Raw genomic sequence first — 19,299 nt, 5'->3', positions numbered from 1 at the left:
GTAACAAAGTGCAGACTGCTCCACTTTCTATAATCACTCTCTAAACGATAAAACGTCCAGTCGCCTTGCTGTCCGTGAAATTAACGAAATCAACACACGCGCTCGCGTTCGGTAATGCCGCATTATCGACATCCAATTCGCTGTAATCCCAAAACCGACAAATTGAAAAGGAGAAGAATACCACTGCATGTTTCTCTATCTGGTATTTCTGCTCCCTGCTTTCAGTTATACGCTTATCAAGGAATTGACGAACCACAGAAAATAGCATGAAAATAAGAGAAAAGAGTGAATTTACATAGACATTTGTAGTCTGATCATTAACATTGTCTCTGCACTAGATTTCTCTCTTTCTCTCTGTCTCTCTCTTTCTATTTTATAGATATAACCATAGAAATTGAATCTAATTTTTTGGAGATAACATTTTGGAAGAAATCAAACATCAAATATGAAGATCAGGTCAAGGCCTCAGACAAACCAGCAGCTTTTTTGATTTACCTAAGAAATTCATTTCATTTTAGGAAAAAATGTATTAATTTTAATGAATCTACAATTGGATTCGAGGAAATCTGGGTTGATTTTTCGTCTATAACGACTCTTCCAAATATTCATCCAGATAGTTGTTTGAAAATCTATCTTACGTAAAAACGTTATGAAATTATAAAATATAAATATTTGTTAAATAAATACATGTATATATAACAAAAATAAAGCAAACAACCATAATTTTTTCGTTTACCGAGCGAATGCAAGGAAGCGTTGAAGCTTAAAGCTTCCAAGCTTAAAGCGACACAGTTAACAAAGTCACGTGACTGGAAGAAGCATATGCAACCAATTTAAAACAACCGGTAACACCTGTTTTCCTCGTCTATCAAAACGGTCCCTCGTTTTTTCGCTCTTTATTTTATGTTTTTCCGCCGATACATCGCGTTCAAAATGTGTTCAAATTGTGACAAAGGGACCACGTCGATTCCAGCGGCGGAACGATGCGTTCCCGTTCAACTTCTGGAACAATGCCGCTGATAATAAGATAACAGTCATGCCGGCAAGATTCGTCGGCGAGGTTCTGCAAACGAAAGAAGGTTACCGGGGAACGAGCAAAGGGCCTCCTGTCCTCGCACCATTTCGCTCCCTTTCAACCCCATCCCCTTCGTGAAATTCCTGTCCCGTCGCGATAACAAACTTCGCCCACTTGCTTTTCTCCCTGCGATGAGATCTTACCGCTGCCATTGTAACTGGCTCGTCTCGCCCCCGCTGAATCTCATTATTTCAAACCGCGGCGGTCAACTTCCAACACGTAGCACATGCACGACGTATACGTACATCGAACGAGGCTGAAATAATTAGCCATGCGATTCGCGGTTTCGCGCGTGTCGTTGTTCGGGCACGTTACGCGGTTTGGCTTTTCAAACGACGTCATTGGCGTGTCAGGATTTGCTAAATTAATCGGTGAACACGGTGATGAGTTCGGACTAGACGCATCTCGTGGGAATTCTTTTCGTTCGGCTCTGATTAACAAGTTAATTCGGGGATATAGGCGTACGCAATTTTTAACGATTGAAGTTTGAAGTTTGTATTTGACGCGGATGATATGTTTGATTATCGATTATTATTTAAATGGCATATTACGTATTACTTATTAAAAAGTATTACGCTACTAATCGTGTAATATTCCATTATTATCGAAAGACGTGAAATTTGAAAATTCCATTAATATCATTTACAACCAGATTTTCCCTTCGCAATGCCTCAAAAGCAACTAATCCTTGATCGTTGAAGTGCGTCTCTTTATGCAATTATGGCAAATTTAAAGACGTAGACATGCAAAGAATGTATATAATATATAGGAATACATAAAATATCCAAACTGGAGAATTCGTCATAATTCTTAGCAGACGAAACAAATTACTATATAGGTTCCATTCTTTTAAGTCTAAAAATATATGGAATTACGTAAAAATCCGCAGTCTATCGATCACAAATAAAATATAAATTTGACGTATCCAGAAATCTGGCAACATTGTGCTTCGCATAAAACAACAACGATGAGTACAGGGGGAAAAAATCGCTGAAAATCGTGGAACATCAAGCTCGTTTTCACGTTGATACAAAAGCTATTTCAATGAACATCGGCAATTTTCTGCTATAGCGTGGGCTGTTTAGCCATATAACGGCTGCTAGAGCGACCGTTCCGGTCTCTGGCCTCTATTATTCGACTGGCATTAACCATTTGCGGCAGTGAAAATGCAAAATCGAAAATTCGTGCCTGGACGATTAACGACGGGCCTGTGCGTTCGTCGCGTGATCCACGGACATTTCCGGCTTCTCGTTGATCTCTTAATTCACCGGCCGGAACGAAGTTCTCCCATTTCTACCCCCTCAGGGCAGCCAGAAGGGGGAGAGAGGCGTGTCGAATTGAAACGAAATTACTCGCCAGTGCGCGAATCGTTCGAGAGCTAGTTGGGTAAGCACCTCGTGCTGTTAATGAAATTTTTTTTCTGTGATTTCGTTGGAATTTTTTTTCTCGTAACAGAGAAACGAAAAAGAAAAAAGGGAATAAACGGGGGAACAGAGAGGTAAAAAAAATTTTTTCCCAACGAACGAACATCCGCGCTATACGTAGCTTAATTGTGGGGCACTTCTGTTAATCGGCCAAAGCTCTTGATATTTTTCAGAGGTCCATGTACGAATTTCGACGAGGAGATGCTTTTTCGAGAAATTATTGCGTTGGATTAAAAATTCGACGTGTTGAGACTCTATTCTGCTATGAAAATCTTTAATTTCTCTGTCATCGGTACAATTATTCATAAATATTCCATATTCGTTCATTTTCGTGTAATGAGAGTCCCATTCTTACGAGGAATACGGAATGTTGTACGTGGTGGGCGAATTTTTCGTGAATAGAATGATGGGAAGGCAAGATAACGATTCTTTAAACATGATATCTTATGCAAAGTACGAAATTGTGTGAGTGAAGTTGCTACGCCGCTAAATGATTTTTCGCTACTTCCTCATTTTTTAATATTTCTTCACGAAACTTCACCTATGAAACTTTTTACAGAATTTTCCCTCGTGAGCCGTTTGATCCTCTTCCGTATTACTTCGAAGAGCATTATCTTACGACACTTTTAGGGCGTTACATATAACTCGTTTACAGAAGATCTCATAATCGTAGGATTATGAGGTTGCAGTTCCGTTATGACGCGCTAAAAATCATCGAAGCTACCGGATAACAAAGTTGTCTTCTAATTCCACTAATCGCCTCTTTAAACTAAACGAGCTGCTGATTCGATTAACCGTGCAGGTATATTGATTACGTGTACGCTGTAATGATTTTCCATCCGCCTATGTGCGTCACAATTAGGATTACGTTAGAATTAAAATGAATAGGTAATAAGATGTTTGAGAGATTCTGTAGAAACGCTTCAAAAGGAACGGTCCGCCAATAATTGAAATTTCAGAGAAAAAGCGTGATTGTACTGAAACAGGAATTTTTTCGCCATTTCATTTCTTCCTTTCACCTCACTTACAGAAAGTTCCAGGTACCTTATGACATTTCATATTTATTTATCTTAAAACAGTACGCTAAAATTGTCATCCAACGAGATCGAAAATTTGGGCAGAATTTACTTATAATTCATTTCATTTACGGATTTATAGCCCAGAATTATCATCGAGTCAAAGGGAACATAAATCCTTTGAATGGTTCGTTAATATAACAGCGCAGCGGAAAGTTAAGTTGAAATAATCCATGGCTCGATTTATCGTTGGTTGATCCCCGTGTCCTAATTCGCGAGAGTTCGCTCAGCTTGGTGAACGAAGTTATACACATCGATAATTCTGGGTGACGCATCGTTTTCGACAACGTATGACAAACGTTATTCCTTGCGAAACGATAATCACGCGATCCCGTGAGACACATGTGAAATTTGCGTCCCATCAAATTCGATGTTTCGTCGTGTCCTTTGACTTCGACTCGCGATACAAGCGGAATTTATTTCAAAAATTTTCCAACGATGCCTAGGACGAAAATTTAATTAGAGTTCTACTTCGTTCCACTGTCTTTAAATTCTATTCGAATTCCATTAACGACCTGAAAACAACTGGACACGCTATCGCCCTGTGCCGATAAACTACTCTATAGCGTTAATCGTGTTAATCACGTTCTCGTGATCGCTCGAGATTCAGTTTCAATTTCTTTCTTTAACAACGATGAAACGAGCTAAGCAGCTAATTATATTTTATTAGAAGAACATGGTAAATGCTGTAATTAAGGATCGCGCGAAAAAAATGTCAGAATTTCTCTTTTGTTCATTTCCTGGCTTCTTTATCACTTAGTGGCTAAAAATATATATCTTAAGAAAAAATTGTTGAAAAAGGAAATGACTTAAAAGACTCGAAGATACAAAACCATTTGAAAATAGTTGCTCCAGAATATTTTATCAAAGTAAATTTATAAGAAACAGTATTTCTAAGAGGAAACTTTAAAACGTCGAAATTCTCTGTTGACGATTTTTTCATAATTCACACCTACTCTAAATTCTACGACAGAAGAGGACAGGATCGTAAAATGATCGTACGTCAGATTGAACCAACGTGAAGACGTCCGATAATCGCGTTATCGCTGCAGGCTCGAGACTAATTTGATTAGCCTCTTGTGAAGGATACGGCAGGATTCTCCAACGGAACTGATCTGTCTTCCAGTCGATAGAGGACAATTTGGTGCTTGTAGAGCGAAAAAAGTTAATGTGATTATCTCGGAATTTACCGAGGACTTTGGGAGGACATTGTAGTTCAAAGTCTTAAGAATTTTCTTAACTTTAATGGATTTTTGGAGAGATACTACTGAAAGCCAGAATTTATTGTTTCCGGAACTCAAGATAGAAGATTCGTTAAGTGTTAGTTTCTAAATGAATATAATCTAGCAAGCCGAACATACTAAGTTTTTCAATTGCTATTCATCGAAACAAAAAGAAGTGAATAACTATCAGCACCCTCTTCGTCGTTCGATCAAAGATTTATAGTGGCTTTATCTTCTTTTGTGCTTTAAAGTCGTACGTTAATTTGTACGAACGTTGTATGAACGAGCGTGCAAACTGGCGAACTACGTATTACGACCGGTGTAAATGACTGATAACGCAGCTAATAACGATCGAATAACGCGAATACTGAAATTTCCAGTCAGTCACAAAGCTTCGAGCGACGCAAATTGAGACGTTGCAACGGTATTAACCGCGTTACTAGCCGTTTTGACGCTGGATCCTCTCGAATCGAGTTTGGCAAAGCTCGAAGCACACTTTCGAAATGTTTGCAGATCGGTTGGGAATTAATTTTGCGTTGGCCAATGAATTGAAATGATTTACGCTGATCAAGAACAAAATTGTAGTGTATTATGTTTGCAGACTAATGGTGGCTTCACTTTGTTATCATTGACTGTTTTTGAATTTGAATTGAATTGATTTTTTAAGACCTGGGAACTTTTTCAACTTGTTAAACAGCGATACATTCTGCAAGTGAAAACTGGGATCATTTTTATTACAAATGCTTCGTTTCAGGAGCTCTTTTTCTTTCAACTGCGTTTAATTAAAATCAATTAAACAAGTCCTCTGCCTTAAGAATATTTAATATTGTATAAATATAAAATGTAATTAAAATCAAACTTCCTATCAATTTAGTATGGAACATTATCATCACCAAAATTCTTAAAATTAATCTAACAAGATCATCTTTATATATGGAGGAGAATTGCAAAGAAAAACCGATAAGGTCCTTAATTGAAGAAAATTATGGATAAAGTTAAACTCTCTTTCTCGCTTCCAGGTATTAAAATATATTATTATACATAGCCATAAAGGCTTGGAAATCCATTTAGAAAGTGCTCTAGATAAATACAATTTTTTTATATTTTTTGTAGCGAAGAATCCATTTATACCACTTTTCCACTCAACTCATTTACCACTCGAAATTATCTCATTGCGTTCTAATATTGCGGCAGCAAAACTCGAGCGATGCGCACGTACAAATCGCTTCCGAACAATTTTTTAACCCAAACCACAATTCTGTGTCGATGGTGGATAAATCGATCTCAGAACAATCGCAACGCCAAAACCAGCTCGACTTTCCAGAACGTCAACTTTTCCCTTGGATCGATCGTCGCCAGGTAAATGGCCGCGAACTGTATAATCTGAAAGCTTGGAACTCACAATCGAAACAGAAAGAGGAGGGAAGGTCGGACCATCTATGTAGCGGAACGGAAACGCCGCAACTTTTCTGTTTGGAAAAAATGGAGAACACACAGAACGCAGCGTGTATAAAGTGAGCCGTTTTTATTCATTTTTGCGTTCGCACTGTACTGTTGTTAAGCGAATGCAAGTTGCAACGTTGTCCCGAGGGACGTCGTTTCTTCGTCGGAATGGCAACGTTATCTGCGGTACTGGGTTCCCTTTAAATGCGTTTTTGCGCTGACAAAAGCGAAACCGGAAGCAGCGTCATCGCGTCTCTTTGGGCCGCGATTCAGCGTCGTGGAACCTGGCTGAAATCTGTTGCTTTGTCGAGTCGAGAGGAAAAGGTTCCGCTCTGTAACGACCGTAGTTGAAGAATAAAATGTCGAAGGTGCGGAAGTAGCTGGTTTCGCGTGTTTAAAGTGCGATGGATTCGTGGTCGCGCTGGAGATAAAATGTGGGACGTCAATGACATTTATGCATTTATTTTATATTTACACCATCGACGATCTGATTTTCATGATGCAGTCAGTTTAGTGTTTCAAGCTATCCGTTTAGAATTCGAAATAGGAGATTATAGATCATGTGGACCTGTATAGACAATATTAGCAGATTCGTGGTCGATAATTTTATTGATATCGTAAAGTATCAAACCGCAGATTTCTACAATTATGAGAAAGATTTATAGAGCTCGTCGTAAAATAATATGTTCTGTATTGTTTATTACTGATAATTCGAATAGTAACAGTACCAGATAATTGGTCTGTCCGAGTCCTCTTTCACAATTGAATACTAATTCAATTGTTAACGAAATTTTACTAATTGTCAATATCGACAATTGGAATAAATTTCGCAATAAAATAAATGAAATTGAACGAGCAAATTTTATAAATCACAGATTATCCGATTGTCTTACGTGGTAAAAAGCTGTGAAATTATAAAAGTGAAATCTATTTATACTGACAAGTCACAAGTTATATATCATAAACCTCATTTTTAAATTTTGCAATTTTGTGAGAATAATTATACTGCGATCTATAACATTTATCTCTAGAAAATCATTCATTTTGTTACCAATCTTTCTGCTATTATACAAGAGAATTTTGAATTTATTCTTCATTACAACAGTTACTTATAACATTCTCCGAATAATATTATTTAACCCGTTCACTGCTGGATTTTACGGGTTCAGAATAGTGAACACGTATGTCGTACAGATCGTATGATTACGGTCTGAGCAGTGAAAGGGTTAAATTGCATAGGAAGACCTAACTCCTGGATGAAAGACACCATGTTTCCTTCTCTTTCCTTCTCCTTGAAATTGCATCTTCGTAGAATATTTTAAATACCAAAGCCCCCAGGAAACTCTACAAAACTCTACGAAGATCTATCGAAGAAAACAGTTTCTGAGAAACACGATAAAGACAGGAATAAGAACAGTTGACCCAAAATTTCGTCGGATACATTAAAAAGCTACGGTCTAATAAATTCTGAAACATGCCGAAAGCCTGTTCGACGTAGAGAACCGCAAGCCAGCGGAATTCTTCCGCGGATGTCGTCGTATAGGGATGCTCGACATTCTTGGCGAGCGAGTCTGCGAACGCATACGACAATAAGTCACGCTTGAATTTCCAATAGCGATGCTGCGCTACTCTTGCATCTTGTAGTAGACCATCGTTCCACCCTGGTATACGCAAATTTTGGCAACCTCGAGTGCTCGTAAATGCAACGTGCGGATTCGTCTTGCGCTTCCATCGCAAGATAACGACCGAGGCAACTGTAAAATTTCAGAAAACCGTGCGATTTTGATCGTGGATTCGTTAACACGTGAGAATTCTTTCTGGCGCGAAAAAATGAATTTTAAATGACCCATGGCTGGCTGAACCGTCAGGAACGATATTACGAGTTCGACGCGGTATTTCCAGGGAAATTTATGTGACAAGATCGATAAAATTCTGGATAAAAACTTCACAGTTTCATACATTCGTCTTGTATCGAGTTCTACAGTTACGAGTTTTGAAAAAAACATTTTACGTTTATACTTGGGATTGATGTTAACTTTAAAAATTTTACGAATTTTGGATTTGACACTAGAAATATTTTTTATATATATGTATATATATATCTATATTATCGATGAAAAATTTCGAATCACCTTTCAGGTTATATAAATACCGAATTTTCTATCAATTTTGCTATTTGACAGTCAATACTATAAATATCAATATTGATCTCCCCTCTTTTTACGGACCTTTATCTAAAAAGTTTTCCAAGGAAGCAGCACTCTAAGGGGACTTTTTATGGGTGAGCAGATTCGAAATGTAACGACAGAAACGCTACACAGAGACAGGCGATGTTTGTTCGTGTGACGCATTCAGCGCGACTTCATTGAAGCTTGCCGTTCGTTTCTTCCTCCTTGCTGGAACATGTGCCCTGCCGTTCGCTATTGTGAATCGACCAGGCTGGCCAACGTTCGCCGGAAGCCTCATCGCGCGTCGCGAATGTCAACAGTGGCGCAAGCTTTGACCGCTCTCGCGGAATGGATGACGATCTCACGACGAAACGTACGTTCAATTGAAAACGGTTCTTCGATTTTTATCGCTTTTTCAACAAATGTTGATGTGTGACAGTATTGAAGTTTAACATAGTCGTAGAGCAAGAGATGGTTTTAACAGGTTCTCGTAAACGTTTAGTGTTGTGATAAACAAAGCTGAAAACATCTTCGTACGAAAGAAGATATTTCGCATTTTTGAGACAAACATTTCTATGTTTATCCTCGATCGAAGATAAACAACTAAATCTCAATTATACACTTATGGAGTCCCAAAATTTTGCACACTTCATCACGAAACACAGAAAGATGTTCTACCTAGGATCCTAGTCATACACGAAAACTCTCAGGTATCTAATCCCATGCATCGTTCGGCATCTTCAGAAGCGAACGTCCCTGTGTCAAGCCGCACGTCGCGTAACACCATCGCGAGAGACCCAAAAATCCATCGGCGGGACGCTAGCAATGAAAAGGATCCCTTACCTCAAAAGAGGCGATCAGAACGCAGTACTGTGGAAGGACAGGGATGCCGGACGATCCTGGCTACCTCGAGGGAAGCTCGCCCGGGCGGCATGGCTCCCACCTCTTCGCCCTGTGATCCTCCCGACTGCTGCCCGGCAGGGTGTCCTTCTTCCTCTGTTTGTGCTGATTCGTTTGGCAACCGCGGACGTTGTTCGCACAGAGTGGAAGTCGAAATACGTCGAACACAAGGAAATACCAAAGTATGCTTCCGTATACACCGTAGTAGAACAAAGATCCTTCAACGGCAGGACCTTAGAACTGGAGAGTGTCAAGAATACGCGTCACGACAACGACGACGACACGATTCTCATTCCGGTTACGTCTTCTCGGTGTACGCGTCACACTTGGACTGGTACGATACGCGTCGATAAGAGAGGAGGCGAGAAACGCGACAGAGCCGAAGGATCATCCGACGAGCGAGAAAGAAGAAAAAGTCGTTGATCGAGATGACGTTGGCTACTGTGAAGACAGGGAACGTTACACACACCAGGTCCAGGGTTGGTAAAAAGGACGATCTCTCTAGGGAATCGTGGTCGGCTGTCGAACAGGATCAGAGAAAAGAGAGCACAGAAAACTAGGCACAGGACACGATGGCCCGGCCACTGCGCCGGCACTGAGGCTACGCCGCAGCCTCGCTCTCCTGCTACTCCCTCCCCTCTCGTTGCTCGACTCGCTCTCTCTTTCTCTCTCTCTCTTTCCTCGACTCTCGTTCCCCGCCTCTACCTCTCTCTCTCTCGCTCTCGCTCTCTCTCTCTCTCTTTGCCTCTCCTTTTCCCTCTTCCAAGTTCAATTTCTCTCTCTAACCGCCCCCTACGCGTCTACCTCTCTTCTGTTGCACACACCTCTCCACCGCCCCTCGCTCTCTCTTTTCGGATCTCCGCCACCCCTGACACGCGCTCCTCACCCTCACCCCTCATTCGCTATCCTCCTTCCTCCCTAGACGCAGTTTCTATCTCTGTTTTACTAGCCGCTGCATCCCTCTCGCTTTCTCGATGCTTCTTTCTTGATCGGGATAGGTGTCCGTGTTTTCGAACGCGCGCCCCTCCCGTAACCTTTTCTTGAATCCTCTGCTTCTTTCTTCAATGCCCGGTCCTCTTCTTTTCTAACATACATCAACCGGGTTTCGAGAGGTTTGTTTGCATTTTCTTGGTTTTTTCCGTTAACCTTTTTATCCTGTTCCTCGCCGCATCTTCATTTCTACCCATTCCCTATTCCTTTCGGAGAGTTTCTGGTTTTGTATCCTAATTTCTACTTTCTCGTTTTCTGTGGATTCATTCCAAGCATCCTCTTGGTGATTTTTCTTACCACAATGTTTTACATGTTTCTTTATCTTCAGCTTTGCGCTATCTTTATCTGGGAATACATACCTATATTATATATATATTATTTCATATACATAAACGTGGGCTATTCGTTTTAGGGATGCTTCGAATTATGACGTGTAGCATTTGTTACACGTCGTTTTTTATCTATTTCCTCCATTCAGTACCCTTTACCTGTTCTTTTTATTTTCTACCCCCAATCTTTCATTTCATTCACTTCCCTTCTCATTTCTCGTTTTACGAAGCGAAGTATTTGCTACTAAACTATAGTATCGTCCAGTTCCTTACGTCGATTCCACCTACTTCACTCGTTGAATGCGTTCATCTTTCGCGACTTTACGTTTTACCTCCATCCTTTATTTACTTGTCACCTTTATTCTATCCCGATTTTAATCATTTTATGTTTTTTTAGATTCCTGTTTTCGTTCCCATATTTGTAGAATTTTCCATTCGTTTTCCTACCTCCATTAATCCTCTTACCAAACTCGTCCATTTCGTCCTCGTCATCCTTTATCGCAATTTTCTCAGCTTCTTCCTTCTCAGCTGCATCTTCGCCCGGTTTTCACCGAGATTTTCTTTTCCCATGTCTTGCATTCACAACCCTGTAGCACCCTTTTTGCTTGTTTTTCTCTCTATCCTTTCAATCCTTCTCTGTTTCCCTCCTCTTTCAGCTATAGCGATGGCACCGAGTTCCACGTCATCGAAAATTCTTGCTGTTCTACAGCGTTTCACCACAAAATTCAAGCCCGTGACGATCCTGGCACTCTTTCATCCCCCTCTAACCCTGCCACAAACCCTTGTAGCGCCATCCTGCTGGCAGCCTCAACGATGAAATAAACACAATCCACGGAATCTCTCGATGTACCTTGTGAAACCACGAAATATTTAAGTCCATCACGTTTCTGTTTGCTGTTTCAAACTGGATGATGTCGAACAGTCTGCTCTTTCTTTTCTGCGAATCAACTTTTTCCATCCCTTAAATATTTGTAATATTTAATATTTAAGCTATTGCTAAATAAAAACGAGTAAGGATTTGATAGAAGAGCAGTATTCTAGACATAATACAATCTCTTATTATTTTCTCTAAGTATTTCACGATGTTCATAAAACGTTTAAAAATTCTAGTGAAATGTTTGCTCAAATGACAGATGCAATTTTTCTTTTAAAACGAGATCGATTTTCTTATCCCTTGGATCGATCGGTAAGTGAAAATATGGAAGGAAGAAGAAGTGGAGCCTCAAGGAGCCACGACCTTCGACGTGGTGATATGATCGAGGATAAGGTTCTGATTTGCGGCATGGTCGCATTGTTATGCTAATAATATTCCGCCACTGGGCTGCAAGCCGTCGATGCGATAAAGATTTCACCACGATCCGCGAAATTCCTGACAATCGCATTACAGATGATAATAAAGATAGTCGATGGACAAAAATACGGATTCTACGGTAACGTGATGTTCGATTCGTTGCGCCATGTTCACGTAAATCGAACTTCAACCCCCGAACTTTGCCCAATTTATAGGGAATTCGAACTCTTGGTCGTCGATTCTCTTTGAATTTTTCTCTCCAGAACTTGTTTTCCTCCCGAAAGAAAAGAATGACTTCCTTATGTGGAACTATTTTTCAGCAAACAAAAGCGCACGAGGAATTTCGCGGTGATTCCTCGATTCAAAGACGCCTAACGTTGCGTCAAGGGGCAATTACAGAACTAGAAATGGCATTGTTATTAGCGATATACACAAGCACATCGTAAGTAGGTTCGAATATTGACCGATCAGATTTGAGTGTTTTGTAAGTGTTTTAAAAAAATGGAGCAAAATTTTCCAGTAGAACTGAGTGTGAACACGACAGATACGAATATTTTAAATATACATCCAAACAGAATCAGAAACTGGTCAGATTTTACCAACGTTATCATGACAATTGTGTCTCATTATAGTACCGATGAAACTTCAAAGTGTTTTGTACGACACACACAGTATATACTACATAAAAGCTCTCTCCGATAAGCGTTTAAATATTTTCACTGGCCACTATACGTATTGAACTTGATGCCAATGCTAATTATTAGCGAAGCGTAACGCGCCCAGTTTCTGCAATTCAATCGTTACCTACGCTACTGTTTGAACCGCACACTTACCTTTGATAAATTACATGCATGGAATGGTATCTCGATGAAACAAATTCTGACTATTGAGCGATTAAGAATGTTAGATATAAACTGTTCACTCGGCCGAATAATTATTCTGTGATAAATGATATCAGGAGTAACGCAAATAAGACTGTCTGTTACTATGCGCAGCTAGTTTATAACGAGCAATAGGAAGCCCTGTCGCCACCAACGTATTACATTTTGCACCTGTAGAATTCAATAGTCGCTTACACCATTGTTGCTCTGTTTGTTTCTAGAGTGTCTCTTGGAACCACAGCCAAATAGTACAATTAGCATCTGAGATCTGGTCTCGGGCTTCGCTTTATTTCCAAACTTTAAAGGATACAGATCATCACAACCTCTTTTTCCTATAATTTCCGCGTCTTGATTTTGAAAATGCACGATAAATTAAAGAGCAACTGCAACTTACAACCTTCCTATGAAGTTAGCAGTGTAAAAAGTTTAATACAATTTGAACAAGTTCAGTGAAAAACGTACTCGGTATGCGCGCATTCGACAAGTTTTCTCAAATTCAACTCGATCTTCTCAGAAACAATATAATTTTATTATTCCTTATTTCCGTTTTATTTCAAGTCATCAAATCCCTAACGTTGCTTACAGTGGCTACGAATAGTGTTGTCACGCCATTGTATTACGTTGTCCGAAAGGTTTCTTTCGCTTTATGGGGAAATAATAGACACACGTTTTTTGTTTTATATTATTTTGTCGATCGATTGTACGTACGATCCATTTTGTTCTGTTGAGATAAACACCATGACATTTCACAGACTTGGTTTCACGTTTGTATAAAGGTGCACTGTTGTAAAAAACACGTTTGCGAAACAAAGCCACTAATAAATATCTATTATATAATTTACGTACCAATAAATTAGAACCAAAGATATTAAAATGTCATTTAATAATTTAATAATCTTTTTTCATATATGACTACAAAAATGCTACGGAAATGAAACGTAGAACCTGATTAAAAAAAGAAAAACACTGTCTTGAATAATAATAGTATGTGCCAATACCTTTCATAGTCACCATGTATCACACATTTAAACTCACGCTGTATACTTACGCCATTGCTCTTTCTCGAAGCAAAGTCCGTATACAATTAACTTTGTGACGTGAGTAGACCTTTCTCAAAGATCTTAACCAGCGATCTACAACTGCTGCGATAGCGCGAGGCCTTCGTACATAGCGAAAGACCGCGAATTTCCTGGGCGATTAATCTCGCACCTGGCGTCCTTGACCCCAGAAATGGAAAGGTTACAGGAGTCAAGGATGCGCATGCAACGTCTCCTGGCCCCGTGGTAGTCGAAAATCGATGACGGTGAACAAGGTTAGACCGCGACTTTCCATTTTGCGTGATCAACAGAGAGTGAAAATAAAGGCTCGACTTAACGAGCACCGCCGCAGGATGCAGTGTGTACGTGTGTCGTGATCCGTCGTGGACACGGTGCTCGAATTCGTGCCGCGAAAGATTTACGATCCGACAGTTTTGTCCGATTGATAGTGTTGCTCGATCGTGATCAGAAACTATTTGAGTTGTATAGTACGATGAAGGGGTTCGTACAATGTGGTAGAAATAACGGCACTTTGTTGCACACAAATTTTGTAGCGTGAGAAGTGGAGGAATAGTGGTCAGGTGTTTCGTTCCTTAGCTGTAATTGAATTTTGCATCGCAAAATTTCTAATATATTTATTGTACAAAATGTCCAACTTTTAATCAACACCTCACGAATCTTAAAGAAAAAAACGTGTGTATATTACTCGTAAATTTCATCAACTGTATCATGGGAAGTGTTATCTCCTTTTTTATCCCCTATGATATAGAACTAAAAACCAGTAGGATTTTTGTACTTCAAAGCATCATAGATGTATCTCTCTTATCATAAAAATATCATCTCTAAACTCTAATTTTATCAGTGTTATTATTTTATCACACTTAAGTTTACATTTTACTTTAAAAAAGGCCATTTACTTGCTTTATACTTCTAAAGTTCTTTGTGTATTATTTTTTAGATTTTAGTTTGTGTGCTTAACGTTTTACAGATTTTCATTTCCTGGCACTTTCCCCTTGCATTTCTCACGCTCCATATTCAACCGCGTCGGAATATACGGTTACCTTTAATCTGCACGCGACTACCACAACAATGGTATTCCATTTCGATCGCAGAATTCGGATGTTCGACGAGTCAACCGTACCACGCGACGACGCTTTTTTCTAACAGAAATCGAACGGCAACACGACAGACGAAGCGTCGGGTTCCCGTAGTGGCGATCCAGCCTTCGGGATTAGATTTCAATGGGAAGGTATTTGAAACGCACCGTGCGATGCATCGCCATTGGGAAACGAACACGCATCCTGAAATTCCGTTCTTTATGACGGGGAATTTTGCGATGAAATGATTTCATCCTGGTATCCCATGAAAAAGAGAGATTTTTAGTTTAGTGTGAAACAGTGATGCAATAGAAAGTAATCGAAGTAAAATTAGATTAAATTAAATTAAATTAAATGGGGTGGATTAACTATTTCGAAACTCCAGTTACGCGTATTTACCATCAATTTTTCATGCTGTCTTCTAGTCAATATAAAATATAAACACCAGTGATCCTAGTGATACCAGTAATACCAGTGATCCAATATTTGATATGTAATTTGGCGTGGTAAATATTTCAAGAGATCAAATAGTTTGAAAATCTTTGATCCAAAACGAGAACATAGATATCGTATACGTTTAAGGACACTTCTGAATATCTAAGGGTAAAAAGCTCTTCTTTCCTTTTTCCCTGAAACTATATTATATCTTGAGATTCCTTCATTGCGCCGTGTGAAATAAAACCTTCTACTACCACACCTTCTATTTTTCATCGGTGAAGAACTAACGAAGTTTCAACAATGATATAGTCGTCGGCCGTAAGTCGTTCTTCGAGAATTGTATCGACTAGAAGGAACAATGAAATTGCAAATATTTCACGAGAACAAACGAAGAAAACTGTTGGGAAGGAAAACGGATGAAAATTTCAAAATAAAGAAGATGATTTTCTTTTCTTAACCGCTTCTCGTGTAGAACAAAAACACACGATGACTCTGGATATCTCGAATGTCTCTTCAGCCTCTTTTTTGCGTTGCTAGAAAACTTCATAGGGTCTATACTAAAAAGGGAAGTATCATAAAATTCAGAAAGAGAATAAAAGAAACAATATAAAATAAAAAATATTATACCTAGCAGCAATTACAACATTCTTTTCTGTAATAAAGAACAGAAAAGTTTTCATGTCTCCTTGTACTATCTCTATAAGTGTACACTCTCCTCTTGCATCTTCTACATCGACGATATCTTTCATATTTACGAAAATTCTTTTGTAAAAGTTTTCTTGAAAATTCTTCGTCTCCTTTGCAAATTTATAGTTTCTCCTTGCGCCTTAGTATATCGTCGATATTTTCCTTATTTACCGAATTCTTTTTTGAAAATTCTTCGGTCTCTTTATAAATTTATAGTTTACTTTTCCTCTACCTTCTACATCGCATCGATATTTTTCATATCTATCAAAATCCTTTTATAAAAGTATTTCAAGGATTTCTAGCTCGTGGAAGCGAGGGGATATGAAGCGAAGAAAACAAACGCGGGAAACGCAATTTCGATCAGCTCGTATCTGTGGGATTTAATGGAGAAAAAATAGAGGTTGACGGGAAATTAACGTGGACAATGGAACGGGAGCATCAGCAGATCGCGACCTGTCAAGGCACGTTGTAAAATATATATTTTACAATCGGCCGCCGTTGCCGACAATTTTTCAATTAATCTATCGACCGGTGTCACGCTGCCCTTTTTTCGCTGTTCGTTCAACGTCACCGTGGTGACAAAAACTTTTACTGTCCGTATCTCGACCAATTTTTCGACCAGTGTTTGCAAAATCCGTATGGAATTTCCACCATTACTTGTTTCACTTACTCTCCAACACGCACCAATGAATTTCAACGTCTATCCTTTGTCACCGTGTAAAATGTTGCGTAGCTATCTGCATATGGAAGCATCTCCAGGCGCTGAATTTTGTTAAATATTTTATCGTGTAATCTGGAGGTCTCGTGGTTTGCAATTTTTTCACAAAACTAGAATTCGATTTAATTAACCTTTCAATGACGAAAACTAGGTCAACTCTGACACGTGTAAATGTTTTACATTTATAATTTTCTCAATTATATTTACTTGGCATGTTTGACAAAAATAAAAACAAAGGTTAAAAAATCTATATGAAACGCACTGTTGCTTTATTGATCGGCACCACAGATTAAAAAGTAATAGAACTAGATGTAAAAATATATAAAGGTATAAAAAATGTATCCTTTAAATAAATTGTAATATAAACATTGTATAGTAATCGTGTACCAATACGCGACGTTTTATAATACACAGAGTATACTTTAACTGGCAACACAGGAATATCTCGTAAAGATCAGAATATGTATATATTAAAAATATATTGTTGCATAAATCCTTTGGTACGAAGAAAAACATATAGTTGGTATGTCATCCTTCTATAAATAGGATAATGGAAAAAATTTCAATATCTATCTAATGTTTTTAAATGGAACGATATATTTTTTTATTCAAAATGTGTTATTCGAAAAGATACACGAATTTCTTTGCGAATTGACGAGGAAATAAATCGAAGGTGGGCTCTTGAGATAAAATGTTTCCATTCTGGCCAGAATCGCAGCGTATTCTTGGAAAAACTCTCGTTCTGTGGCCAGATCGATCTTCGACCAGACAAATTCGGCTGCGAAACGTAGCGAACCAACGATGAGGTATCGCTGGTGGAAACTTTTTCCCGAGACTTTCGAACCACCGAAGTCCAGCTCAACGAAAAATGAAATTCAGGAATCGAGGGGCGCCTCGCCGACATTTTACAGCGTGCATCGCAAGGTAACATCGACTACCGACTTGAAAGAGGATTAAATCACGAGAAGTACACCTTAACAGGATTATTCCACGAGAATTCAGCTTAAACGTGGCTTGTGTTTGCGCTCAAGTGATGAAGTAGAATTTTAATTGACACTTTAAGCAAGAATTTTGCGATGGAAAATTTAGAAATACACTTATCGAAATAGCTGAAGAATAGCTATTAGGAAACAGTTCTATGAACTTCAACCAACCGAACAGAAAGAAAGAAATTATCCGTATGATATTGCAATAAAGATTTATCGGTCTATAACAGTTCAAAGATACGTAACCTAAAACTCTCATGCTATAAAAATCCATCGATTCGTGGTTTTTCTACATTACTGCTTTATTAATCTTGCAGATTTCTCTAAAAATTCCTATCTCCTTAATCATCGAACTATCAATCATAAATCCTCTCCATCTTACTCTTCCGTGAAACAAAATCCACCATAAGGTACCCTCCAAGAACTCTGTGATCTTCGTATCATTCGTGTCTCATTCAAAGATGTTCTAGCATAGGTATTCGAATGAAATTCATCGAAAAGACAGTACAGGTTAAACGAAGTCACGTTAGCAGAGTTAACTATTCCTCGTGCTAATCCAGCTTGCTCGCTGTCTAACGAGACGACTGACATTTATTCAGTTTCTGTTCCGGTGACGCTCGTTCGTCACGGAAGAACAACGATAACGGGATTTCCACGTCGACGGAAGTCGAAGTGGACGTCGACGGCGGATAGATCATGAAAGCTGGTCGAACGATGCCGTTTAATGACCGCCAGCTACGGGATAGCGATCGTTTCTGATCGAAATAACAAGACCCTAGACGAACATCCTCTGTGATGATACGTCCAAGAGATTTCTCGGTAATCCAAGGATAATCGTGGACCGTTTCAAGCAACTGATACCTCGATTTTATTGTTTTGTGTAAGGATCGCTGTTGTTGATGGAATTGAATCTAATCCTTTAACACGCGAAAATTTAGAGCTGGGATGGTGAGACTGGAACGGTTTGACGATTAAGAGAAAGTTGATTTGGTTGCAATGATTAAATTAAGGGCTTAGTGGGGACAATAATGACAAAGATGCAAATTTGTGCACAAGTTTGTTTAAAACGATAAAGGTGTTTCCTTTGATAAAACGAGATTTCTATATTGAAATATAGAAAACTTGAAGAATGCAGAAATGTTGCATGAAATAAGTTGAGAAAATTTAGCGTAAATTTTCTCTCGTATGACTTTGATTAGACACACATTCATATGAACACAATTATCTTAGTTGTTCGATAATATTACATTACAAGTAACGTTTTAAAGATTGATGGGTGTTAAACATCTCTAACCTAATCATGAATCGATACCTGTTCGGAAAGCAATGAAAGAAGCCCGGAACTCTGCAGCGAAAGAGCGGAAGAAAGTTTCGTGGCTCCGAAAGTTCAACGAGATTGAAAGCTAACTCTGAGCGGAGCCACTCAGGAGATTAAAAAAAAATTCAGGTACACGATTTAACGACCGCCTCCACGTCCACTCGATACTCTCGTCGCATAATTTCGTTTTCCTTCATCTTATCCGAACCAAATCGACG

At 39.0% G+C, this 19,299-nt stretch overlaps 1 protein-coding gene across 2 annotated transcripts in view; it reads right to left on the bottom strand.

Annotated features, from left to right (window-relative positions):
- The window catches only part of LOC132906927 (dipeptidyl aminopeptidase-like protein 6), a 117,954-nt gene extending 108,039 nt beyond the window's left edge, over positions 1-9,915 (bottom strand). For both annotated transcript variants that reach the window (XM_060959578.1, XM_060959581.1), the window contains exon 1: positions 9,253-9,915. The gene's annotated coding sequence lies outside the window, so the exon portion shown is untranslated. The remainder of the gene's footprint in view (positions 1-9,252) is intronic.
- Positions 9,916-19,299: the final 9,384 nt, after the last annotated feature.

Source organism: Bombus pascuorum, chromosome 5 (genome assembly GCF_905332965.1).
Source record: "Bombus pascuorum chromosome 5, iyBomPasc1.1, whole genome shotgun sequence".
Lineage (NCBI taxonomy): Eukaryota > Metazoa > Arthropoda > Insecta > Hymenoptera > Apidae > Bombus > Bombus pascuorum.
Note: the sequence above shows the minus strand (reverse complement) of the source record. Positions and strands in the feature narration are given on the sequence as shown.